Source organism: Anser cygnoides, chromosome 17 (assembly GCF_040182565.1).
Source record: "Anser cygnoides isolate HZ-2024a breed goose chromosome 17, Taihu_goose_T2T_genome, whole genome shotgun sequence".
In the NCBI taxonomy this organism is placed as follows: Eukaryota; Metazoa; Chordata; class Aves; order Anseriformes; family Anatidae; genus Anser; species Anser cygnoides.
Window position 1 is genome coordinate 13,942,213 of NC_089889.1, and position 13,861 is coordinate 13,956,073.

Consider the following 13,861-nt stretch of genomic DNA (forward strand, 5'->3'; position numbering starts at 1 on the left):
TGGCGCTACTATGTGTGTATAACTGAGGTTTGTAATGATGTGTATACACGTTCCTGGTACAAATTAAATTTAACCTGGCAAATGAATAGAAATTAAACAAGTCAACAAAAAAAAGCTCCTCTGCTCACCTGTGTACCACATGCCAGAAACCGTTAATACTTCAGGACAGCAGAAGTCAAATATGTCATTTTAATGCAAATCAGAGGGAAAAGCTGCCTTCCACTTGCACAACGTCCCAGTTCCAGCAGCGCAGGGTAACTACTGGCCCTGGCTGCATGGAGAAGTAAAGCACTGAAGGAGCTCGTGGGCTGCTGAGGTCTGCAGGAAAATCCCTCCTCCCAGGTTTGCTCCAAAGCCACCTGAAGTTACTGGGCAAGTGGGCTTTGGATCAGATCCTCAGCGGAGAACTTGTCCAGACAAAAGCTCTCGGAAAAGAAGCTTTTTGTAAAAAGGTCCTTCTTTTAATATGATTAATGTCTGGGAGGAAGTTGTTCAGCGCTGAATGTAACCATGAAGATTATCAGATGTCACAAGTCAAAGCCTGGGAAGAATGCCCTGGTTCCGGTACCTCTGTCAGTATTTTGACGGATAGACACCAATAATCGCCTGGACTCTGTTTGCGTGGTAAGGACACTCCTGGCTTGGCTAGCGATAAGACACAAAAGCAGCCTTTTAATTTCAGGCAGTGTAAAAAGCACCGAGAGGACTGAGGTGCTGGAGCTCTCCCAGTAACGCAACTCTCTGAGGTCAGTGTTTTCTGTGTAGGTCTGTCATGAGCGCTGCAGTACGGCATCCTGTCTCTTGAGCGGTTTTTCAAGGTTCCTGCATTTTCTCAAATTCCGCCTGAAAGTCCCCAGTGACAGCCCGGGGGCTGGTTAGAATATCTGCTTCATTTGCGGTACAGTCATGAAAGATAGATGTTCTCCTCCTGCTCACACAGGAGTCTCGGCTCTTACGGGGCCAAGTGACCGGCTTCCTGGCATGCAAATGCAGCGAGGCACACCTGTTGTCCCTCTCTTCATCCAAAAGGAAATCACAGAGGGTTTAAGGACAGCAGCCCGCCCGTGCCGTGTTTACGTGCAGCTCTGAGGGCACAGGAAACCCCGGTGGACCATCGCTTCTCAGCACATATTGAAAATATAAGTAAAATGAAAGGGTTATGAAATGACCGGAGGAAAATGTCAGTGTGATCCGAAAAAGAGACATAACCACAGTACTCAATTGCAAAGCTGGGGAAATTGGTCGCTATATTTTCTAAGCAGCTGAAATGCAATTACAGTAATAATGATGAATCAGTTTAGCCCTGGGCTTTGCTCTTTTTCAGCCCAGCTCCACTTTCTCCTTTTTTTTTATTTTATATTTTATCATAATGATGTATACATCAGCTTATCAAGGACTGACAGAAGTTACAAGCCTTTGGCAGCGTGTTGTGGATAGTCATAAAGACAGAGGTGTTATCAGTAAGCTACTGACCTGATGGATGCTACAATACTTTATTTTTCAATTTTCCATCATTCTCCAACTAATCCCCTCTTAATATATTCTTAGCATAAAGTCTCACTGTTGGATATTTTTTATTTTTCTCTCAATGAAAGATGCTGTGGATGGCCCAAGACAATTCTTAGTCCGTTCCCTGCATGGAACTGCTTCTGCCCGGGGCAGGAGCACCGGTTCCCTCTGTTCTGAGAGGCTGCTGCTACAGCTATTGCCTGCCCAGCAGAGCAAGGGAGTTGCTCAACTTCTGCAAGTTTTAATGGTGCAAGTTCCTGTGGGTAGGAACTCCCTCCTCTCTGCCACCTGCTTACCGCAGTGGGCACAGACCCGAGAGTTTTATCACCATATCTTTACAGGATACAGATTTACCAGTTAAAATAATACCATTTTCTAATGACGCTCAAAGCAGCTCTTCTGATCAGACAACTCCTTAGCCCTTCTTTGCCCTATGTTTTTCTTTCGTATGATGGGATAATTACTAGCTTTAGAAGGAAGGACCTTTAGTGTGCTCATTAAGAAAAATATATATGCTTTATTATTAAAAGCATTTGTCAGGCTGCATTGTTGTAGCAACCTAACATGACACAGCTGAAAGTTGTCAGTTAAGTTTTCCAAGTAGCCATGCTCTGTATAAAATATTTTGAACATTTTACTTTTAGCTTGCTTGGCTTTAAGCAAGCCTTGGATCTTAAGAATCTTTGTCTTTTAAGAATGAGAAAATAATGTAAGCAGACATAAAAGAAGACTTCCAAACATTCTGCCTACACTGGTATATCTTCAATATTGATGTCCTCAGCTTTTACTTCCAGGTACAGAAATGCCTTGCACAAACACAGCGTCATTCATCATCTGCAGAGGAATGCTCTGTGCTCGAAAACCCAAGCAGAACTAGTATGTTCAGTGCAAATTCTATACTCAAGTGCTGTCTGTCATTTCACAGTTGGGCGCAGTATGTCTTCAGCTGGTCTGCTGGACAAATCTGGGTTCTCACGAGTCAACTAGCTCGCACATCAGTGCTGAGCCAGGCTCGGACTGTTGTGCTCCTACCTGGAAACACTGTCCCCAAGGCCATTTTCAGTATTTCCTCAAAAGTGCTGTAGCTGTTCCATTGGAGCTGAAGTTCTTGGAGCCCCCTCAAACTTCATCTTTGGTTAGTCCTCTGATAATCATCTTGGTGAGCAGCCTTCGCCAAGACAACTTCTTCATGCTATGTTCCCTTCAACAAAGTGTCACTAGCAGTGCCTCCTGTTAACACAGGGATACTGTGAGACAGAAAATCTTAAGATTGTTGGAAATGTTCCGACAAAACAAAACAAAACAAAACAAAAAAATATGTAATAAAAATTTCATTATTTTCAAATGATTCATCTACCTTTCAAAGGGATCAGTCATTCAGAGCATCCGTGTTTCAAGTCCCATCGGGATGATTGGGAGCCTCTCAGCTGGCAGATTTTAATCAGGGGAGCCTCACACCGTGCTGCTCATGTTGTCCTCAGCGCCTGCTGTTTGGATTAAAATGAACAAAGAAATAGCTGCATGGGGGAAGTGGAAAGAATGGAAGCACCTGCACAAAGAGGAGCACAGTATGAAAACAATGGTCAGAGACATGTTTGAGCACAGCGTTCTGTTCGGGCATTGGTTAAAAACAACCAAAGGAAAAAGGGAACCAGAGAGTAAAAGGAGTAAAATGTCACGGTGAAGGATGGAAAAAATGGGAGAGAGAGGATGAAGAGAGCTGTTTTTGGATAGAAAGCTGGCTGAATGAGCCGGTTCGGAGTCCTGAAACTACCCTGTGTTTCATGATCCTCCTGTTCTTATGGGATTGGGACTTGTTTTGTTTTGTTTAAGTAATATCTGACCTTACCATCAGTTTTTCATCATAACAGAAACAACCCACAAAGTCTGAGTTTGGCTGTTTGGATCACAAGAATGACGTGTATTAAAGGTTACTTGATGGTAACAGGGGCAGGAAAGTGCCTAGAACAAGTATGTTTTTGCCACTTCCACTGTGCCAGGTGCAGGATTGCACCTCAAATACATGATGGGCAAAGGAACCAGCAGCCGTGGGAAGATGATCGGAGGGACTGGGGTGGGATGACCCAGAACAGGGTGCTGACAGCCTGCACCCTGACCACATGTGCATTTTAAATATGCCCTTACCAAATACAGCCAATAACTGAAATGACATTTGGGTTGTGACTGCACCCCAAAGAGTATCTTTCCACATCAGGTATCCCTTTTCTCTTCTTCAGAGGCCAACCAGTAGCTCAGTGACTGTGTCTCAAACAGCAAGGGAAGTCTGGAAAGGACTTTTTGGGTCCTCAGGGTCAGTTCTCAGCTGTCGGTGGCAACTGCATCAAGGTAAGGCAGCTCTGGAAGGAAGATCCAGAGCCTCTGGACTTGAGCTGTTGGAAGCTCCGACGTTCTCATGTTTCAGCCCAGACTCTTCATGGCCACCGGATACTTGTTTGCTCTTACGCTAACATCACCCTTGCTCTTAAGGGAGATGTGTTTACTTCTGTGTTTACTCCCTAAAGTTTCATAGAGAGTGACTGTATCCCTTCTCAGCATTCATTTTTTTGGCTAAAGAAATTATGTCAAAATCTTTACATAAGAAAAACTCTGGATTACCCTGTAATTATCCTCCAGTCACATTTTAAGTTTGTCTCCCTTGATTGAAAGTGACCAGAGCTGCACGCATAGTTCCAGAGAAGGCTGCAGCAAAGCTTTGTATAATGGTACTAACATTTTCCCCTTCTCCTGGAAATATCTCAGTTGATACATGCTTTTTGTCAGAGCTGCTTCCTATTGGGAGTTCTCGGTCATTTTGAGATCAACAAATACACCCAGATTTTTTTCTTCTTCTGTCATTTCCAACTGATGAGCTCCCAGCTCACAGCAGAGATTCTTGTTCGCAATTCCCAAGTGCATGACCTTGTACTTTCCACTATTAAATTTCATCCCATTTCTAATGTGCCAGCACTCAATGTTATCCAACTCATCTGGCAATACAGATATTCCCTCTGTACTGCTGCTGCCTCCCAACTTTGTGCCATCAGCAAATGCTGTCAGCTCGCTCCTACCTTTTGTTCCAAAACCTGCCTGAAATATATTGTGCAAGATGAAAAGACTGTAAGAAAAGGTTTGCTGGGTCAGCCTGATGGTCCCCGCTGTCCAGTACTCCATCTCTGAGAGGCAATCAGAGCTGGGCACAGGAGCCCAGCCACTTTCTCCTATTGCTTCCCTCGGCACTCCTCATGAATTTATTTAATACATTTTTGAGCCTGCTGACAGTCTCAGTCCAAATCATTTCTTAAAGAGCACAGCTCCACCTTCACAGTCTACTTTTCCACCCAAACTATTGTCATCTCTGTCACTAACTTCTTACCTACGGAATAGCTCCCCAGATAAACAATTGGCCATGTGGCGTTGTATCTGATATCCTACTAAATCCAGCTAGATCACATCTATTGCATATCCATTGCCTAGAAAACAATTATCAGAGAAAGGTGTCAGTTTAATGTTATCTATCTTCGGTACAGACATGTTGCATTTTATTTATCACTTACATGTCTGTCCCCAACTACTTGTTTCCTTTACTTTCATTTTAAAGCTTCTAATGTTCCTGAGGTCAGACAAACAGGTGTGTAATGACTGAATTGCTTTTCTTCCTCCTGGTTAAGAACAGATAGTGCTTTGGTGGTTCCTCAGTAAGTCATTAGTACCCTGACAAATTAAAAACTTTGTACGGATGAGTGAGGATATGTTCCAGGTTTGTCAGAACTATAGGCTTGGGAACACCTTGTTCCCTGAGCTGCGCGTCAGGTTCTCATGGGCCTCCCTCTCCCTTTGGGTACAGAAACTTTTACTTCCATAAAGTAATTCTCTTTAGCTATCATCCTTTGCCCCAGTTGTCATAGAAAATAGTGGCAAAAGTCGTTTAACATGGGGCCATACCAAATATTTATTAAAAAATAAATTGGAACACAAGAAGTGGAGATAGAGCACAAGACGTAGACACTCTGCCTGCAATCTGTTTAAGCATATTGGTAAAGATAACACCAAAGAAGACAATTTGTGTCACTGAAATAAGCAACTGGAAGCTGTTCCTCAGTCCTTGCTGTCACAGTGATGGCACTCCAGCTTGTTCCCTTTCTTTAAAAAACAGAAGGAGCAACCAGCAGGTTATGCTGTACGGAAGCCCTGGGTCTCCGGGATTCAGTTTCCTGAAGTAGGTGACATTTGATCTCCTTCCGGGCATGCTGCAGAAGCAAACAATTAACAAGGAGTTTTCAAAATTCGCATTCTGCCCTAATGCTGTCAACACATGTCCTTTTGAAATACAGCTATACTGGCAGAACTTTTTTCATTGCTTTTGGGTATAAACAGGCCAGGGATCCTGTTTTTCCCTTCAGTTACCTGTATTTCTTCCAAAGTTTCTCTGAAGGTACATATTGACTTTTAGATCACATTTGCATTCAGACGATGGTTTGTTGTTGGAAAAAATCCCTTCAGAGGGGCTCATTAACTTCCTTTCAAATGTTTACTGTTCTCAACCAAGGGAACTAAACTAGAAAACAACTCACCATGTGGCTTATATCTGAGTTTAAAGACACTGGGATCCTGTATTTTGTATTGTTCTCTCCAAACATTAATGCCATTTCCAGCTTAAATATGACTTAATGACAGACTGAAGTCCATCTGTTACAATGACTAGCCTTGGACTCAGAGGGAGAGTCCTGTGGATAATTTAGGAGTACATTTTATAGTTACTTGCAAGCATTTCATTTCAGATCAAGGCAACCATGAGCAGGTGGAACTATCTCTCAGAAGTACAACCTGACCTACATACTGTATTGTAAATTAAAGATATGTATAAAAATAAAGCATTAACGATCCACCACATTTGCAACAAGACCCAGATACGATTTCTGCAGCTGAAAAGGAGCAAGCACAAGGCTTCGCTAAGGCTTCATTTTGGAAGCTGCGATGCTTCCTGCTGACCCGTCCCTGCTATCTGCGCTCTGACAGGGTGGCCGCTCGCCTCTCAAGCTCTGTGGTGCCCTTCTGCTGCTTAGCACTCGTATCCCTTTTGCTTTATCGCTTTTCTCCCAACTTCCATGTGTTTTTTGGCTCCTGCAGCTCTTGTTGGCTCCCTGCTCTCCATTACCTCATGCCGTAGGAGCTGCAGGCTGCTCGGGGTGGCTTGGACAGCGCGTCTACCCATGGCAAGGGGCCACACATGTCCCTGCAGCTGAGCTGAATGTCACAGAAGCAAAGGAAGGCATCGACCTGCGCGTAAGAGTGGCGTTTAGCCAGGTTTGCTGTTTCTCCAAAGGTTTTAGGAGAGCTCCTGAGGAAGGCCCCGCTGCTGCAGACTGACCCAGGCTCACTGAGCCCCCCAGCCTCACACCTCGGCCACCACATCACCCTGCCGCCTCAGCGGGGCTGCCGAGGACAGACTGGGCTGGCTGTGCCTAGTGAAACGCTGTGAGGAAAGGATGAGCATCCCCCCATACACACATCGAGGGGAAGGGGTGAGCATCTCCCTATACACACACCGGGAGCAAGGGGCAAGCCCCCCACACGCCGTGAGGGAGACCTTATTGCTCTCTCCAGCTACCTGAAAGGAAGTGGTGAGGAGCTGGGGGTCGGCCTCTTCTCACAGGTAACTAGTGATAGGACTAGAGGGAATGTTTAGGGGAGGTTTAGGTTGGAAATGAGGAGACATTTCTCTCGGAAAGAGCAGTCAGGCATTGGGTCGGGTTGCCCAGTGAGGTGGTGGAGTTACCGTCCCTGGGGGTGTTCAGGGAAAGGCTGGACGTGGTGCTTGGGGACACGGATTAGTGGGTGACATTGGCGGTAGAGGGATGGTTGGGCCAGATGATCTCGGAGCTCCTTTCCAACCTTAACGACCCCACGACCCCACGATAAGGCCGAGCCTCCCACCTCACCCCCCCCCAGCGCCTCCCCTCACAGAGCTGCGGGAGGGCGGTGGCGCGGCGCACCCGGCCCCGCCCCGCGGGGGCCGGGCTGGGCGGGGGGGGGGGGGGGGCGGAGGCGGAGGCGCGCTCCCGCTGCCGCTCCCGCCCGGTCGTGCCCGCGCCGTGCCCGCGCCGCGCGGCCGCCATGTTGTTGTGGCGGTGAGAAGGCGGCGGCGGCGGCAGCCGGAGCCCAGCGAGCCGGGCCCAGGCAGGCGGCCGAGCCCCGGGGACCGGCTGTGGGGGCCCCGCGCCATGCCCGGCCCTGCCCCGCGGTAAGGAGCCGCCGGGGCCCTCCGAGGCCGCGGTTCGGGGGCGGGCGGAGGGCCGGGGCCTGGCGGGGGGCGGCCGGGCGGGCAGCTGGGGGCCGCGGCACGGCTGGGCCCGGCACGCCCCCCGGCCTCCGCCTCCTCCTTCTCTTCTTCCCCTTCCTCCTCTTCTTCCTCGGGGGGCTCGGGCTGCCGGGGGGGGGGGAAGATCCTGCCTGGCCCCGCCGTGTGGGCCTCACCCGGCTCCGGCCGCCGCCTCCACGGCCCTGTCGCGGCGGCTGCCGCCCGGCCTCCTTCCCGGCCTCCCTCCTTGCCTCTCGGCCTCCTTCCCCGCCTCCTTCCCTCCCTCGCTGCCCGCCGAGGCCTCGCCCCCAGCCGCTGGCAGCGGGGGTCCCCTGCGTGGCTTCTTCTGCCGCCGCCTTCAGGCCCCCCCCGGGGTGCTGGGGGCTGAAATTCTCGTGTGCCCCCCCCCGTGGCAGGACCTGGTGCGGCTTTGGGTGTCCGTTTGTGGGGTGCGGGGGCTCTAACTGTGCCTCTTCCCCGTCTTCTTCTCAACAGCTCTGTTCTGTTGATGGGATCCGAGCAGATGTTGCCCTTCTCTGGTAAGTGGTGGTTTGCGCTGCCCCCCCCCCCGGCCCCAGATGTGGAGTCTTTGCATTTTGTTTAAGTGGAGTTTCAGCTTTGGCGCGTAGTTGTTCCCTTTTCTGCCCTTTCTTTCAGGGAACGTTGTTTTATCAACAGGTGAGCTCTCGTGTTCCCTCACGTCTCTCTGTACAGGAAACTGATTCTCTCGTCCTACGTGCTTCCCTCGCTGGGGGAAGGCTGGTTATGAGCTCCTAACCCCGGCAGACTTTACGTATGAGAACTGCTTTTCTCCTGTCTGAGTCCTCCACCTGTTTGTTTTCTTGTGCCATGAGCCCACGTAGTCACGTGCAATAAGGGTTTCTTTTAGAGGAAAAGAGCTCGGCTAGGGGATCACATAAAGCAGTGCTGAGTGTAGCGCGTAGCTTTACGGTGAAAATAAAGGGATATCTGAAATTCCTAGGCTAGTTCATTGGGAAGGGATGGTAGTGTAGCTGAAGGAACTACGGCAGGCTTTCTTCAATACCTGTCGTGCTTGAAGCTTTAGGTAGAGGGCCGAGGTGCTTCTTGCCTGTTCCTAAAGAAAGGCTCCTAGTATTTGAAAATCGTTTGGTGGCAGAGAATGGGAGCTCCTATGAAGGAGCGCTTGTAGATAACTCGAAGGGAGGAGCCTTGACATCTGATACACACATCGCTTCAGCTGTGGTTTTAGAGGATAGAAAAAATGCTTTCTTTCGTAGTGCAGGAAATACTGTGGACTGTAAGTGTTGAAACTTTCTGCAGATAAGTAAAGGCGGGGCATGGGATTCTGAAATGCTTCACGGAGAAGTTTGGGTGCCTGCTTCGGAGTCTGGGGAGGGGCAGACGTGCGGAAACAACAGTAACGTTGAGCAGTGGTGGTTTTTGGCAGTAACTCCAAAAGGTGCTTGTCCTACTTCAGATTATAGGCTTCCAGGAGTGATACATTGAGTCAGGCTGGTTCTCTTGCTAGCAGTGCTATAGGTACCTGTCCAGGTTGTCGCTGATGTCCATGGCTGGTAGCTGTCTGCACTAGAAACTGGTAAAATGTTAGCCAGCTTCAGAAATAATGTGCAACCTACAGATGATCCCTGTGGGTGGAATAGGCCATCTTGATAAGCTCGTTTTCCCATAAAAATGGCCATCCGCAGCTGAACGAGGTGCGAGTGCCGCGTGCCCGAGCTTCTGAAGGCAGAGGATACAGTACTTTATCTTCGATCTTCTTCCACCTACATGCCACACAGGGTGGTGGAGAGAAGTATGTTGTCAGCCCTTCAAGAGTAGGAGGACTGAGCAGTGCTCTGCTGGCAATTAATGTGTACACGTGGAGTAACGTAAGGAGGAGGGTGGCGTTAGGCTGCTGGAGCGATGGGATGAGCCCGACAAGGCTGCTGGAGCAAGGGAGAAGGAATTGTCCCTGCGGAGTGAACGGGAGGAACTGGGTTAGCATCCAGCACGAGGTCTGGGATGTGCTCGCCTGTGGAGAGCAGAGGGAGGCGATGGCTGTTCCTGGCCTGGTCGCTTCCTGCGGGACAGGGCTGGCCACCAGGGACCGGCCTCTTCTGCCTGACGGCGGTGGTGTCTTTGAGCCCGTGCCTGCAGGTGGTCCAGTAGCGCTCAGCGAGCGTTGTAAACCAGAGTGAGAATCCCAGGTACTCGAACGTGCCTTTGTTTCATAGTTGCTTTCGTTGGCTGAATCAACTAACATAACTTGTAAATGGTTCTTTCAAAAGAAGCTCCCAAGCGCTGAATTGTCTAATCCTGTTCTTTGCTGGGATGGACCACTGTTCTGCGTTCGTCTCCAGCTAGAGTGGCCGGTGGTGTAAAGGGCTGCCTTGTAGGTCCCATACGGGTTCTACATCTCCAAGAGAAGAGCTTCCCGACTTCCAGTTCCACCCCTTTTGTGGATGTTGGTGCCATAACTTTCCAACGCTTTTAAGAAAGCTTTGGGAATATGCGTAGCACTCAAATAATGTTGTAATTGTTGTAATTAACCACGTTTTTAAGACAGTTATTCCTTTATCTTTGTGAAGTTTGATGATTAAAGGGCGATTGAGTGGCTTGTGTGACAGACTTAAAAGCGAAGTTCGTGCTAGTTTAGGAATTGAAATACTGACCTTTTCATAAGGCTCGCTCTGCCCAGTGAAGAACTGAAGACCCCAACTTGCAATGCGCTATAACTTCTACCTTGGATGCACTAATCCTGAGTGGTGCAGGATCCCCGTAGCCAGATGGGTGTATTGACTTGCATGTGTGACGATTTCTCGTCTGCTTCTTGTGGGATGGGCAAAAGTCGCAGACCGTGGCGTCATTTGGTGTCGACTTCTTCAGAACGTAGCTGGGAACGGAAACAGCCGAGACTTTCTCAACTATCCACCCCAAAGGCAGGGGACGCCAGCTGGCAATGTGCTGGTTATTGCAGGACATGTGTTGTAAGCTAGAGGGAGAATAGCCTAGACCTGGCCTTCCCCTCCTGCTTACCGGCTTCCGGTGGTGGTGTAAAGGAGGCGAACGCCGGGTGGCCGGGGTGATTCTAGGAGGTAATGTTGTGGGCCATAAGGCAATCCTCAGCTCAGACTGCTGAGCAGAACGAGGGGGCAAAACGCCCTGCGGCAGTGGGGAAGGAGAAGAGTGCAGCGTTATCTTGTAGAAAGCAGCGGTACCTTTGCCTTTAGTGCGTTACTAAGTGCAGCGGGGTTGTGTCGGTGATGGGGGCTGGAGGTGCTTTGGTCGCCTGCAGTGAGCAGCAGTGTATGCCTGGAAGGGAAACGTTGGAGCTGCAGTATGCGCCATGCAACGTGAGCCAGGGAAGAAGAGCAAAGGCTTTCCGGAATGTTGATTGAAATCGGTAAGTTATTTCTGAAGCCATTGTCCATGGAAAAATAACTGGTTTTAAAGGATTAACCCAAAATACAGTTGCCGATACCTAGCATTGGTTTGTCATCGGAAATACCTCTGACTGAGAACTGTAATCTAAGGTGTGGGAAGAAGCAGTCGGGTTGACGTGTGTCTGGTTGCTGGTTCAGCTGGTGGCTGGAAATGTGCCCTGCAGGTCTCGCAGGGGGCCGCTGGCTGCCTGCAGGTGTTGCTCCCCATGGGTGTGAATGCTGCAAAGAGCTGCAGCACCGTGGGCTTGGCATGGTTCAAAGTTTAAGACCTGTGTGTGCATGACTGGGGTGCGTGTAAGGGAGGCAGCTGATAGTGAGATGTTGTAACAGTGGTCCTGTAGCTGGGGGAACCCTTCCCAGCTCTGAGCAGAAGCAACAGCCTCTGAACAGGACTGCCCAAATGGGGCCTTCGTGCCCGGCCTCGGGGCAGCTGGGTCTGGGGAGGCTGGAAGATAGGTGGCCCTCGGTCATGATGAAGCTAAACTCGTACAAGCTGCGCTGCTGAAGTGTTACCAGGCTTCCAAATCGAACATTTTGAGCAAATTTCGAGTAACTTTTGACTTCAGTTCTCCATCAAATCGTTCTCCGGCTTAGGAAGAGCAGGGCAGGGGCCAACGCTAGGGCTTGTAGCAGTCGGGGGTCTCGTGCAGCGTTAGGACTGGTCCTAGCTGCGAGCCCTGAGCCTGGCCTGGAAAACGGTCCTGGCAGCTGCGGAATTGGCTTGAAGCTAGAACAAAATTAGAAACTTGGTGCGAGCCCTCCTCTCCTTTGGAATAGCTGGGTGTTTGAAGGGCAGCTGGAACAGCCCGTCGCCCTGACGGGTGCCTTCGTTACAGCGAGGGCTGTTACAGGGCACGTTCAAGTGCTTGATCTCGGGAGATCAAGAGGCAAGGTGCCTCTGAATTCCAGAACGTGGCCTAGAGGATGGTTAATATGTGCAGGAAAGATGATGCATTTGTGCTCTGATAGCTGAATTTGATTTCTTTTTTTCCCTTGTCCTCATTCCCGTTGTTCCTCTTGACCTCAGACTGTTCTGTGCTCACCTGTTTGCTTCGTGGTCCAATTACTCCTGCGCTTTCTGCAGAGTGACAGTTTCCGTAGGGTTGGGCAGGGTTTCTGCACAGCATCTCCTCTCACGTGGCGGCTGCTACCAGCTTCTGGGGAGAAGTTAAAGGCTCCAGTGTGAGGAGAGCTCGGCAGCTCTTCTGCTTTGTGGGCGAGCACGTGAACGTCAAAGGTCTCTGAGTACCCTCCTCTTCGTCTTCCTGTGGCTGAGCTTTAAAATAGGATGGTGTGGTTGTGTTGTTAACCTGGTTACAGGACGTATCCATTTAAATGTTCCCTTCCTGCTGGATTAGGGCTGATCAATGTCCCTGCTGGGTCCTGCGGGGCTGGAGCAGGGCTTGGGTACTTGGTGTCTTGACTGGGACGGTTTTGCAGCTGGAGGCACGTCGTAAACTCGAGGCTGAGCATACTCAGGGAACATTGAATATCTTGGTTTTTTTGGATCGCTTTAATTTCAGAACTGAAGTTACTCTTTTCCGGCGCTGTCTCTAGCAGATGTGCAAGGTCTACCCTATCAGGTCCTACTTTCTGTAGCCATTACTGGGAAAAGAATTGGAAAAGATACTTTTTAACTTCAGTGTCAGCTTCCTACTTCTCAAGGAAGCAACATTGTCAAAGTAACGTGCTGCTTATGTCCAATTTTCCCATGCTATGAGTACAGTATCTACTTGGCTAAGACTTCCAGAGAAAGCTCTCTTGTTTGTAGTATTTCTTAGCCTGTTTTACAGGTGTGGAAAGGTTTTCCTTCAGGAAGACTGGTGGAAAACTATATATCAGGGTTTAGCTGAGATTTCTGAAAACAAAATAGCTTGAAATAGAGATCTCTAGCTAAGGTGCCTGTCTGCAGGATGAAGTGTCTTGTGCGTATGAGTCTAAATAGTTTCTTTAAGTGTTTCTGCCTGTTCTGGTGCAGTACAAGGTTAGTTCATAGAACGCAGTCAGTATGGGGGGAGGTAATGCACTTCAGGTTGAATTTGTGGAGGAAGACTGTTGCATTGCCATAATTAAGCCTTTGTAGCTTTCCTTTCTGATCCCAGAGGCGTATGCCCTGGTGCAGGCACTACAGAAATGCCGTTAGCACTGGTTTCTGTTGCCCTTCTGGGGGCCTCATTTGCTTCTCCTGCTTTGGGACTAGAAACTAGGGCTATAGTCAAAGCATTCATTCTGTAGCACTACCTGAGAGAACAGAGCTTCAGGAAGAAATAAAAATAGTTTCTCTTTGCCTGTGCATTTAAGAGAAGGTTTTCACTCAGGCTCCACAGAACAGAACTTTTCTCTGGTGCTGCTTTCTGTCCTGGAAGTGCCTCGGGGAAGCTGCTCGGCGCTGCCTGCGTGAGAGGACAGAAATGCCTGTCTGCTGCAAAGCGCAGCTGCAAATGGAGTCTGAAGACAAGATACATTTGGCTAGCTTTCCGAACCTCTCTCGCATGATGGAGCAGAAGAGAGGACTCCCTCCTGTGAGCAGTGCTTTAGGTAGGGGCGATGTGGGTCTTAAGCCTTCCAGTCCTTTGAGCGTGACTCCTCCGTTTCAGTCCAGTGTGACTGTTCCGTGCAAGTAGGCTTA

The 13,861-nt window shown here is 49.3% G+C and overlaps 1 protein-coding gene and 1 long non-coding RNA gene across 14 annotated transcripts in view; one reads left to right on the forward strand and one right to left on the reverse strand.

Moving 5' to 3' along the window:
• Nucleotides 1-5,404: 5,404 nt before the first annotated feature.
• Nucleotides 5,405-8,365, reverse strand: LOC125181090 (uncharacterized). The gene is made up of 3 exons (XR_007160118.2): nucleotides 7,984-8,365; nucleotides 6,665-6,786; nucleotides 5,405-5,756 (listed from the first exon to the last, which is right to left on the reverse strand). It is a non-coding gene; the product is annotated as an uncharacterized lncRNA (long non-coding RNA).
• Nucleotides 7,591-13,861, forward strand: part of MTMR3 (myotubularin related protein 3) — an 81,085-nt gene continuing 74,814 nt past the window's right edge. For 11 of the 13 annotated variants that reach the window (XM_066979164.1, XM_066979163.1, XM_066979165.1 and 8 more), the window contains exons 1-2: nucleotides 7,592-7,750; nucleotides 8,303-8,346. The gene's annotated coding sequence lies outside the window, so the exon portion shown is untranslated. Of the gene's footprint in view, nucleotides 7,751-8,302; nucleotides 8,347-13,861 lie in introns of all 13 variants that reach the window. The other 2 variants (XM_066979172.1, XM_066979166.1) reach the window with 2 other exon arrangements.